Source organism: Geotrypetes seraphini, chromosome 1, assembly GCF_902459505.1.
Source record: "Geotrypetes seraphini chromosome 1, aGeoSer1.1, whole genome shotgun sequence".
Lineage (NCBI taxonomy): Eukaryota > Metazoa > Chordata > Amphibia > Gymnophiona > Dermophiidae > Geotrypetes > Geotrypetes seraphini.
The window spans coordinates 432,146,914-432,159,850 of NC_047084.1; the positions used below are offsets into that span (position 1 = coordinate 432,146,914).

Here is a 12,937-nt window from a genome sequence, read left to right on the forward strand (position 1 = left end):
TGAGTACCTGAATGTACACTTAGGCTATAAGTGCTATATAAATACTATAAATAAACAAATCTTTTGAAGATCTCGAGACTGCCTGTACCATACATGCACCAGTGCCTTCCTGCCCAACATTGGCTCACGGAAACAATATTTCTCAGTTTTCTGCGGAGTCAGTCCAAAAGTACATCAAACTCTGTTTTTGTGCCTTCCCGATAATTATTTTTGTCATTATTTTATTTTTTTCTACTTCTTTGAAGGTGTGAATAATCATGTGGATAAAGATGAACCGTAGTGTATATAGATGTAGTATATATAGATTTTCAGAAAGCTTTTGACAAAGTTCCTCATGAGAGGCTCTTGAAAAAATTAGAGTAATGGGATAGGTGGCAAAGTTCAGTTGTGTAGGAGTTGGTTATCGGATAAAAAAACAGAGGATAGGGTTAAATGGTTATTTTTCTCAATGGAGGAGAGTAAACAGTGGAGTGCCACAAGGGTCTATACTGGGACCAGTGCTATTTAACTTATTTATAAATGATCTGGAAATTGGAACGTGAGGTGATTAAATTTGCAGATGACACTAAACTGTTCAAAGCTGTTAAAACTCATATTTTTTCTTCTTTTCTTTAGTTTACTTGTTTTTTCAAGTTTAATTCTTTTTTCTTTCAAAAAAACAAGAATGGGGAAACATTTTTTTCCGCTCTTTTGTCCTCACGAGCTTCACCTGATGAGGCCTTTTCTTTTTCCCTCAGCCACTGAATTCAATTTGACTGACGCGGTCTTTATGTTCACCATTAACGGGCTTCAAAGTGCACCAACCTTTACAGTTAGAGCTTCTGGGACTTGAACCAGAAAACACTGGCTCCGCTTGCTGTTCTACCCTGCAGACACGTTCGATATTGAGCCAGACACTTCAACAAAAAATTTGTTCAAGACCAGCATGGATAAGATCTCACATCTTTGCACACAACAGCTGCATCAACTTCCAGTATCGGGGGAACTAGCTTAGAAGCATCCACTTCTCAGCAAGCGTCATAGGTCTTTACAGCATCAAGTCTCTTGATGCAGGCCACTTGATGACGCCACCACTCCCCAGCTTAACAGGTTGTCTCTATCATATGGTATGCATCCTCATCGAGGTCATCCATTTGAGACAACCTACTACACCAATGGTACCGGTGTCGCAAGTAACTATTTAATTGAGTCCCTTGATGCTGACCAAGTGATGACCACTCTGCAGCTTGCTTCTCTTACATCGAGGTGTGCATTCTCTTCGAAGTCACTTCTCTGGGGGCAAGCCGAAGCACCGATGGTACCGGGAGATAAGCCAGCGGTACCGGTGTTTTTCCTTCCGCGAAAGGCTCGATGCACTTTTCCACCTGGAGTTGAGTGATATGTCCAAACTCCTCACCTCAACATTCACTCACTCGGTACCGGCCCAGCCTCAGCATGTAAAACTCCTGGTACATTTTTTTTGTACCCTTCCCTACCTAGAAGGTACTTGATGACCTCTTCTATAATGCATTTGAATTATCTTCCAAAGCTTCAGCTTTTTCAACAATAATGAGACCTCTAGTATGCTTAAGATTCTCTGTTATGGACATCAATCATCAAGATAGATTGATTAATATGTTCTGTTTGGGAGACCAGCTGTTTCGAGACCCTAGTAAAAGTGCTCCTCAAAAGCTCACAGTTCATGAAAATCATTTTTTGCTTTAGTTACTATTCTACGCCTACAACACATCAAGGTGTTATTCCTCAAAACCAGCTGCTCTTTCTAGGCTACAGCGGAAGAGCACAACTTTCCATCAGCAGCTCCTAAAAAGCCTCCTCAGTCTTTTTGCTGGGCTTTTAGAGAGCATAATCGCTGTTCTCTTCCCCAACCTCTTCCTCAGCCAATCAGAGGTCGATTCCAATTGTAATATCCTGTTGGGAACTCTTCACATACCTCTGTGTTCTAAAAGTCATTCCAGCAGGATATTCTCTTCAATGATTCCTCCGGATCATCCTCCAAGAGTGTTCGTCTTTAAAATTTCTTCTGAATGCAATAGAAAAACTTTCATCTGCATAGAAAAATTAGAGGTTTTTTTACTCCTGGTATTTTCTCATTCTAAAGAAGACGGGAGGTCTCCATTCACTCTTAACTCTCAGGGACCTGAACAAGTTTCTGGAAAAGGAAGTTTCCCATATTGTTTTTAGTACTTTCTAATCCCGTCTTAGATCAGAATGACTACCTGTGTTTCTCTAGCTCTAAAGAAGCTTCCACTCATTCCATTCCATCCAGCCCATAGGAACTTCCTTACATTTCACGTGGCGCAGCACCATTCTCCAAACAAGGTTCTGCTATTTGACCTTTCTTTCTCTCTCAGAGTATGCACCTAGTGCCTGGTCGTAGTGGCAGCACAATTGAGAACTCAAGATCTCCAGGTATTATGTATCTGGATGTTTCGCTAATACATACTGCCTCTTCACAGGGACTGCTTCCATTGAATCGGTCAACAATTATCTTGCTTCAGCGGTTGGACTTTGAAGTCACTTTTTCCCTCATTACAACTTCAACCCTCGTAAACTCTGCCATTTATTGAAGCTCTGCTTGACACCATTCAGCTCGAAGCATTTTCCTCCTCAACAAGATTAAAAATCTTTGATTCAGCTTTGATTCAGCTTTCCAATCAAATCTCTCAATTTCCTTCTATCTTGGCCAGAAACATGATGCTGCTCTTCAGTCACATGCCTTCTACGGTGCATGCTATTCCATTCGTGAGACATCATCTCCGGACACCTCAATGGTCTTTCGCATCTCAGTGGTCTCAAGCTCTCGACCCACTGTCTCAATAGATTACTGTCATTTCATCCATCTCTGCAGTGGTGAAAGAACCCTTCAAATTTCTCCAGAGGGTTATTCTTTCCAACTTCTCTACATTAGAAGGTTCTTGCCACAGACTCATCCCCATACACTTGAGGAGCCTATCTGGGCAGTCTTCATACACAGAATTGCTAGTCTGCCCAGAAACAGCAGTCTCATATCAATCTCTTTTTTTTTTTAAATTCTTTATTCATTTTTAATCTTTCAACAAGTGTACAATAAAAGTGATACATAGATTTACAAACAACACTTGATAAATCTATCAAGATAATAACAAATGTATATGTATCTAAACCCTTCTACCCCCCTCCCTTTCTTACTATTTTCTTAATTGAATCAATCTTTTTCATATTTTCTTTTTACCTTTTTCTTCATTTATACAATCCCTCCCCTTTCCCCTCCATTCATAAGTAATGTTAAGAAAATGGTGTTTATTCATTACAAAACAATGTCAATGGCTCCCATATTTCATTAAACCTTTTATAATTTCCATTTTGTATTGCTATTGAACGTTCCATTTTGTATAGATGACAAAGTGAATTCCACCAGAAATTAAAGTTAAGTCTGCTGTGATCTTTCCAATTGGTAGTAATATGTTGCATGGCAACTCCTGTCATAATCAATAAAAGTTTGTTATTACTTGCCGATATCTGACTCTTTTTTCTCATAGACTTGCCAAATATCACAGTATCATAAGTTAATGCTACAGGATTTTCTAATAAAGAATTTATTTGATCCCAGATCGAATTCCAAAAGGCTAATATATAGGGACAAAAAAATAAAAGATGATCCAAAGTCCCTACATCAAGCTTACAATGCCAGCATCTATTAGACAATAAACTATTTAATTTTTGTAATCTAACAGGGGTCCAAAATGCTCTATGCAAAAGAAAAAACCAAGTTTGTCTCATAGATGCTGACAGTGTACATCTTATTCTCCAAGACCAAATTTGTGGACATTGAGATGCTGAAATTTGATGCTTAATCTCAATGCTCCAAATATCCCTAAGACCATTTTTAGGTTTTTTATTAACCAATTCACTAATAACTTTATACCACTGTGCGGCCTGGTGACCCAGAAAATCTGCCTGGAAGCATAAAAATTCCATGCTATATTGAGAATTTAGATTTTTCCATTCAGGGAACCCTGCCTGAATGGCCTGCTTCAATTGCAACCATTTATAAAATTGTGATTTATTCAGTCCAAATTTATTTTGCAATTGTGTAAACTCAAGCATATTTCCATTTGAAATAACATCATTTAAAGTTCGTATTCCTGCATTTAACCAATGCCTCCAGACAATCTTAGATCCGCCAATTTGAATCTTGGAGTTTAGCCATATAGATTGATTTGTTGATTTATTAATAGGAATTTCAGTTAAATTACTTACATACCTCAGAGTTTTCCATGTATCTAATAAAAGTTTATTTTCTTTATACAATCTGGGCATCTTGATACTGAGAATGTGATAAAGATGTAAAGGAGACAGGAGTCGCCATTCCAAATATAACCAATCTGGAGTGTATTCAATGAGATCTGGGAGGACCCAATACATACCTTGACGTAAAATATAGGCCTGATGATACCTATAAAAATTTGGGAAATTTATCCCACCCTCCTTAATTGATTTCTGTAAAGATACCAAAGCAATTCTAGGTGTTTTGCCAAGCCAAACAAACTTAATAATTATTTAATTCAATTTTTTATAAAAAGAGTTTTGAAAAAATACCGGAATCATACACATTTGATAGCAAACCACAGGCAATACCATCATTTTTATGGTTTGAACTCTCCCCCACCAAGATATATGTAACGGATTCCATTGTTCACATAATTCCGAAACCTTTTTTAATAAAAGTTTTTCATTTTCTTTTACTGTATCCTCTATTGAATTTTTAATCCAAATTCCTAAATATTTTAATCCATCCTCCTTCCAAACAAAAGGAAATGAACCAAACATAGATTTTATGCAATGTACATTAAGCGAAAGAATTTCAGATTTATTCCAATTGATTTTATATCCTGAAAACATTCCAAACCTTTCAATCAATTCTAACAAACACGGTATAGTTGAAGCTGGATTGCGCAAATATAATAAAATATCATCCGCATAAGCAGATAATTTGTATTCCCATTCTTTCAGGGGAATACCCTGTATCCCCTTTGTCTGGTTAATAGCTATCAATAAGGGTTCTAAAACAATATCAAACAGCAAAGGAGATAATGGACATCCCTGTCTAACTCCTCTATGTAGTTTAAAACTTTCAGATAAATTATTATTAATGTATAATCTTGCCATAGGGGAGCTATACAAATTTTTAATCATTTGAACAAAACCAGGACCTATACCAAACCAATCCAAAGCCTGATACAGGAATGACCATTCTACCCTATCAGAAGCTTTTTCTGCATCTAATGATAGAGCAAAAGCTGGTTCATTCATCATTTTAGTTAAATTTAAAGTATGAAACTTCAGTCTTGTATTAGAAGAATGTTTGTTAGCAATGAAACCCGTTTGATGTACATCAATTATGTAAGGGAGAGCCTTTGCCAATCTTAATGCCAGAGCTTTAGCCAATAATTTTCCATCCACATTAATTAATGATATTGGCCTGTAATTTGAAACCATAGTGGGATCTTTATTTGGCTTTGGCAAAACAATCACCACAGATTCTGCCAAAGTACTTTTAATACAACCTTTATTAAGTTGAAACTGATATAAATTTAGTAAATAGGGTAATAAAGAATTTTGAAATGTTTTATAGAATTCCACAGTAAAACCATCCCCACCTGGAGCGGATCCAACTCTAAGAGACTTCAATGCTGTTTCTAATTCTTTTAATGATATAGGTTCTTCTAAACTTCTTTTTATATGATCAGGAAGTTTTGGACTCTCAAGAAGATTTAAAAATTCCATACCTTTTTGAACTTTATCAACAGAAGACTCGGAAGAATACAACTCTTTGTAAAAAGCCAAAAATTGATTTAAAATATTACTAATTTGATTATGCATATTTCCTTTCTCATCTTTTATTGCAATTATTTTTATTCTTCTCTTCTTTGCTTTAAGATAATTTGCAAGTAAACTTCCTGCCTTATTAGATTTTCCATAATACAAGGTTTGCGAAGAAAACAAATCTTTCCTTGCCATTTTTGAAGAAATTTCATTATGTAATGTAATGTAATTTATTTCTTATATACCGCTACATCCGTTAGGTTCTAAGCGGTTTACAGAAAATATACATTAAGATTAGAAATAAGAAAGGTACTTGAAAAATTCCCTTACTGTCCCGAAGGCTCACAATCTAACTAAAGTACCTGGAGGGTAATAGAGAAGTGAAAAGTAGAGTTAGAGAAAAAATAAAAATAAAATAAACATTTTAACAAGACAGCATTGATCTAAATACTTTGGAAGGTAGAAGAGAGGAGAGAAAGGAATAGAAGCAGAAGGGGGAGCCGTTGAACAGTAGAATTCTGGAGAAATTTAAATGATAGAAATAGAACAAAACAAAGACAAAAGGCAAAACAATAGATAAGATTAAAGATAAATCATAAGCTGGAAAGAAAAATAAAATAAAACTTTGTCTTCAATCCACGGTTTCAGCGTCAGTGATGAAGTGGAGCAAGTAAGTTTAGGAGGAGTGATTGACGTTTCCAGAAAGGGCTTCTTCAGGGAAGAGACTTGGCAGACAGTCCCAGGATGCCTATGTCTCCTCCCCTGCGATGTTCTCCCATCCATGCATTCCCTCCCAGACACACTGCCCGTGCCCCAGCCGCTCCAAGGAGGCTGCCCCAGATGAGGCCCACGGTGAATGCAGGATTCTCTCCTCTGCGGGAAAGCCGCCCGGAGCCGACAGTCGATCTTCTTAGCGGATTGCATGGGGGGAAGAGTTCACACTCTTGGTAGGATCGGGTCTGTGTGCTCTCGGTGGTTGTGGCTGGTCTCGTTGCTGCTTAGGTGTAAAAGCAGTTGATCTCCACTGCTGCTGATATTTAAAAGCAGGCAGATTGATCTCTCCAATGGACTGCAGGGGGAGGAGTTCACACTCCTGGCAGGATCGGGTCTGTGGGCTCTTGGTGGTTGCGGTAGGTCTCGCTGCTGCTTGTATGTAAAAGCAGTTGTTTTTCTACTGCTGCTGATATTTAAAGCAGGTAGATTGATCTCTTAAACGGGATATAGGGGGAGGAGCTCACATGCCTGGTTGGATCGGGGCAAGGGCTCCTATTATAGGCTGCTTAGGTGTAAAAAACAGTTGATCTTCCTAGTGGACTGCAGGGGGAGGTGGAGCTCACACTCTTGGCTGGATCGGGTCTGTGTGCTCTTGGTAGTTGCGGATAGTTCCGCTGCTGCTGAGGTGTAAAAGCAGTTGATTTCCCACTGTTGCTGATATTTAAAAGCAGGTAGATTGATCTCTCCAATGGACTGCAGAGGGAGGAGCTCACATGCCTGGCTGGATCGGGGCAAAGGGCTCTTGGTAGTGGTAGTATATTTACCCTTAGCCTTTAATAAAGCTTGCAAATTTTCGTGATTCCATTTATCAATTAATTTGGACTCCAGCAGTTTAATTTCTTTTTCCAAATCTGAAAATTGTTTAATAAGTTGTTTTTTAATATATGCAGAATAAGAAATAATATTACCTCTTATAGTAGCTTTAAATGCATCCCATAAAATTTCCGCATTAATATCTGCTGAAGTATTTATTTGGAAAAAATCCAAAATTTTTAACTTAATTTCTTCAAGAAAAGTTGAATCCGAAACCAATGCATTATCAAACCTCCATAATCTATTATATTCACTATTATCTAGTGTAAGTGTAATCCACACTCCTCCATGATCAGACAAAATAATTGGATCAATGGAAGCTTGTGTCACTTGTTGCACCATGGAATTTGATACCAATATGTAATCCATTCTTTTTTTTTTTTTAAATTTTTATTTATAAATTTTCCATTCTTACAACATCTGAATCATAGTAAATATTATTAATTATTATATATCTAGTATATTATCATTAATAATTCATAGTATTTAAAATATAATATGATAAAGATTATACATTAACATAAAAATATAAATCCCTCCCCCTTTTTGTATAACATGTTTCCAATAATTAATCAAATCCCACCCCAATCATATATAATTTTTATCATTGTGCTAAGAAAACTAATCATTAGAATAATTAGTCAATGGTTGCCAAATTTTCTTGAAATTAAGAAGATTCCCTTGTTGTAATGCTAATTTTTTTTCCATTTTATAAATATGACAGACAGAATTCCACCAGAACGTAAAATTTAATTTGGTATAATCTTTCCAATTTTGAGTAATTTGTTGCATGGCGACTCCTGTTAGTATTAGTAATAGCTTATTATTATTTGCTGATATCGGACTCTTAGTTCTCATTGCAGTGCCAAATAATATGGTATCATATGAGAGTCCTACATAATTCTCTAGTAACTTATTAATTTGGGGCCAAATTGAATTCCAAAATGCGTTTACACAGGGACAGAAAAAGATTAAATGATCTAACGTCCCTATTTCCAATTTACAATGCCAGCATCTATTGGATCTAGTACTATCTATTTTTTGCAGGCGCGTTGGGGTCCAGAACACTCTATGTAATAAGAACAACCATGATTCATAGATGCTGACTTTGTAGATCTTAATCTCCAGGACCAAAATCGTGGCCATTGAGACTCAGAAATTGTCTGACCAATCTCAATACTCCAAATATCCCTAAGACCTGTTTTCTTTTTTTTATTTAAAAATCCGTATATCAATTTATACCATTTTGCGGCTTGGTGACCCAAAAAATCCGCCTGGAAACATAGAACCTGTAGACTATATTGATTATTTAGATTTTTCCATTCAGGGAACCCTACCTGAATGGCCTGCTTCAATTGCATCCATTTAAAATATTGTGTTTTATTTAATCCAAATTTATTTTGCAATTGTGAAAAACTAAGCAGTGAACCTTCTGATATGACATCATTCAATGTTCGTATTCCTGCATTTATCCATTGTTTCCAGACGATTTTAAATCCGCCAATTCTGATCCTGGAGTTTACCCATATTGATTGATTTAGAGATTTAGCAATAGGTTCTGGTGACAGATTACTGATGTATCTCAATGTTTTCCAAGTGTCAAATAAAATTCTGTGGTCTTTGTATCTTTTAGGCATTGTTATAGTTATTAACTGTTCTGGATATAAAGGGAACAGGAGCCGCCATTCTAAATACAGCCAATCTGGTACATTTTCTAAAAGATCTGGGAGGATCCAATACATACCCTGTCTTAAAATATAGGCTTGATGATACCTATAAAAATTTGGAAAATTTACCCCCCCTTCCATAATTGGTCTTTGTAATGATACTAAAGCGATTCTTGGTCTTTTCCCACACCAAACAAATTTTGTAAGAACATTGTTAAGTTTTTTATAAAATGACCCCTGAAAAAATATTGGAATCATACTCATTTGGTAACAAACCACAGGCAATATCATCATTTTAATTGTTTGAATTCTTCCCCACCAAGAAAGATGTAATGGATTCCATTGCTCACACATTTCTGTTATTTTTTTCAATAAAAGTTTTTCATTCTCTTTGACTGTGTCTTCAATTGTATTTTTGATCATAATTCCTAAGTATTTTATTCCATCCTCTTTCCAAATAAATGAATATGGATCAAATAATCCTTTGGTACAATGAACATTGATTGGGAGAATTTCAGATTTGTTCCAATTAATTTTATATCCAGAAAAAGTACCATATTTTTCTATTAAATTAAGTATACATGGAATAGTAGTTTCCGGTTCTCTTAAATATAATAATATATCATCTGCATATGCAGATAATTTAAATTCAAAACTGGTAAATGATATTCCCTTTATCTCCCTAGTTTTATTTATTGCAATTAATAAAGGTTCTAGGACAATATCAAAAAGTAAAGGAGACAGAGGGCATCCTTGTCTAACTCCCCTATGCAAGTTAAATCTATTTGATATATTATTGTTAATATATAATCTTGCTCCAGGAGAGCTATACAATGTCTGAATCATTTTAATAAAACCGGATCCTATACCAAACCATTGTAAAGCTTGGTATATAAAATTCCATTCCACTCTATCAAATGCTTTTTCTGCATCTAAAGATATTAAAAAAGCTGGATCATTTATTTTTTTTGCTAAATTTAATGAGTGGAATGCTAATCTAGTATTATTTGATGAATGTCTTTTAGCAATAAATCCTGTTTGATGTACATCAATAATGAAAGGAAGAGCTTTTGCCAATCTTAATGCTAATACTTTAGCCATTAATTTGTTATCCACATTCAATAATGAAATAGGCCTGTAATTTGAAACCAGAGTAGGATCTTTGTTTGGTTTTGGTAAGACTATAATTATCGATTCTGCCATAGTACCAGAAATATTTTCATTCTTTATTTGATATTGATACAAATTTAACAGATGTGGTAATATGATATTTTGGAAAAATTTATAAAATTCAACAGTATACCCATCTCCACCTGGAGCGGATCCAACTCTAAGAGACTTCAATGCTGTTTCTAACTCTTTTAAAGATATAGGTTCTTCTAAACTTCCTTTTATATGATCTGGAATATTTGGTCCAATATATGAATTTAAAAAAGTTAATCCGTCTTGTTCTTTATTTTTATAAGAATTGGAAGTGTATAATTCTTTGTAAAAATCAAGAAATTGTGTTATAATATCTTTTGTGTTGGTATGTGTGTTACCTTGTGTATCTTTAATTGCAATAATCTTAGATTTTCTTTTCTTTACTTTAAGAAAATTTGCTAATAATTTCCCAGCTTTATTTGAATTTCCATAATATTGTACTTGTTTATTGAAAATGTCTTTCCTCACAATTTGAGAAGAAATCTCATTATATTTAACTTTTAATTTTAATATTTCTTGTAATGTATTATTTTCCCATTTCTCAATTAATTTATTTTCTAATAATTTAATTTGCTTTCCCATCTCAAGAAATTGTTTTTTTTTTTGTTTATTAATAAATGTTGAGTATGAAATAATATTTCCTCTCATAGTTGCTTTAAAAGTATCCCATAAGATCTCAGCATTAATAGTATCTGATTCATTAAATTGAAAGAATTCTTGCATTTTTATTTTAAAATCTTCAAGAAATTTTGAATCCGCTAGTAAATCATTATTAAATCTCCATATTGAATCAAAGTTTTCAACATCATAATTTTGAAGATTAATCCACACACCAGCATGATCTGAAATTATAATGGGATCAATTATTGCTTTTAGTACACGCTGCGCTATATTATTAGAAACAAATATATAATCAATTCGTGAAAAAGATTTATGGACCTGAGAACAAAAAGAAAATTCCTGATCATTAAAATGAAGAATTCGCCATATATCTACTAAATCACAAGATAGTATCAAATTATCTAAGCCTAATGATTTCATAACTTTACTTGGTTTTTTATCCAAAATCGGATCCATTACAGCATTGAAATCTCCTGCTACTATTAAATTAGATGTAGCCAGTGGTAAAAGTAATTGTTGAATTTGTTTAAAAAACTCCATTTGATTCGTATTAGGAGCATATAAATTGAATAAATTCAGGGTTGTATTTCCCAGAACCATTTCGATATGTACCCATCTACCTAAGGGATCATAATTAATTAATTTAAAATCTGCATTACATTTTTTGTTTATTAGAACAGCCACTCCAGCTTTTTTCTTTAAAGCCGGTGCAAATAAACATTTAGAAATCCAACCTCCAGATAGTTTTTTTGATTCAATTTCCGAAAGATGGGTCTCTTGAATGAAGTAAATGTCCGCATTTTGATTTTTAAGGAACGATAATAATTTCTTCTTCTTAATAGGATGATTTAAACCATTGACATTCAGCGAATACATTTTTATATCCATCTAATTAATAATTATGTTTTAACCAATATTCTATGATAATTTACAAGATTAGTTCCTAGCACATTCAATAAAAATTTATCTCCTATCCCACCCATTATTTTCCCTCCCTCCCCACCCATTATCATATTCTGATTTGGAACACGCATTGGTCATGCAAAACCTAAATCTCCATCCCCAGGCAACTAATAATTCATTATATTATTTAAAAACATATTTCTAAATTCAATACATTCTTTATACTTCCACCCTTATATAATTGAAAATTATATCCATTTAATCTATAAAATTTTATAAATTTACTGAGAATTATATATATTTGATTCATAAAATTAAATTCAATATCATGCATACATGTAATATAATATTCTTAATAAATAAACATATTACAAATATATCTCTTATTCTCTATATATCTGTTATTCATCATGTAAATTAAATATATCCATTTTTATAAAAATATTAATATTAATAATAAATACATTTCAATCATTTTCATAGATATTCTTCATAATGAATTAATTTGAATGAATACTTGAATAAAATATACATTTTATATCAATAAGTAAGTTTTATAATGAATTCCTATTTTATTAATTATCTACCAATCAATTACTTAATTCATTATTTTTCCATAATAAGTTAATATAACTGAATAATTGAATTAAATATAAATTTTATAATAGACACCTATTTTATTAATTAATCCATTCAATAATCAAATTATTATCTTGTATATATTTCATAAAATTACAATCTTCTTACATAGAATTAAAATATTGTTTTTATAATAAATTAATATATTTCTTTTTTTTTTTTTGTCTTATTCTCAATATAACAATAACAAATTTTCCTTTCAATATTATTAATAATAAATTCATTGTAAATCATTTTCATTATTCATTAATCATAATAAGTTAATATACTTATATAATTAAATAAATTCTCTATTTTGATTAAAATATATATTTTATATAAATATTATTAGTTTTATAATTTATTTATTTATATTTTAATAATTAAAAATTTTATTTTTTTTTTCACTAGTATTAATGAATGTGGATGCTATTATTTTATTAATAATTAATTTGATATAATAATATTATATTATTGCATCCACTATATCAGTAAATTATCTTTCCAGTTAGTAACATTTCTTATGTCTT

General features: G+C 33.1%; 1 protein-coding gene across 7 annotated transcripts in view; it reads left to right on the forward strand.

The window, feature by feature from the left end:
• IFT74 (intraflagellar transport 74) overlaps window positions 1-12,937 on the forward strand; it is a 305,175-nt gene that overhangs the window by 215,356 nt on the left and 76,882 nt on the right. The gene's annotated exons all lie outside the window — the stretch shown is intronic.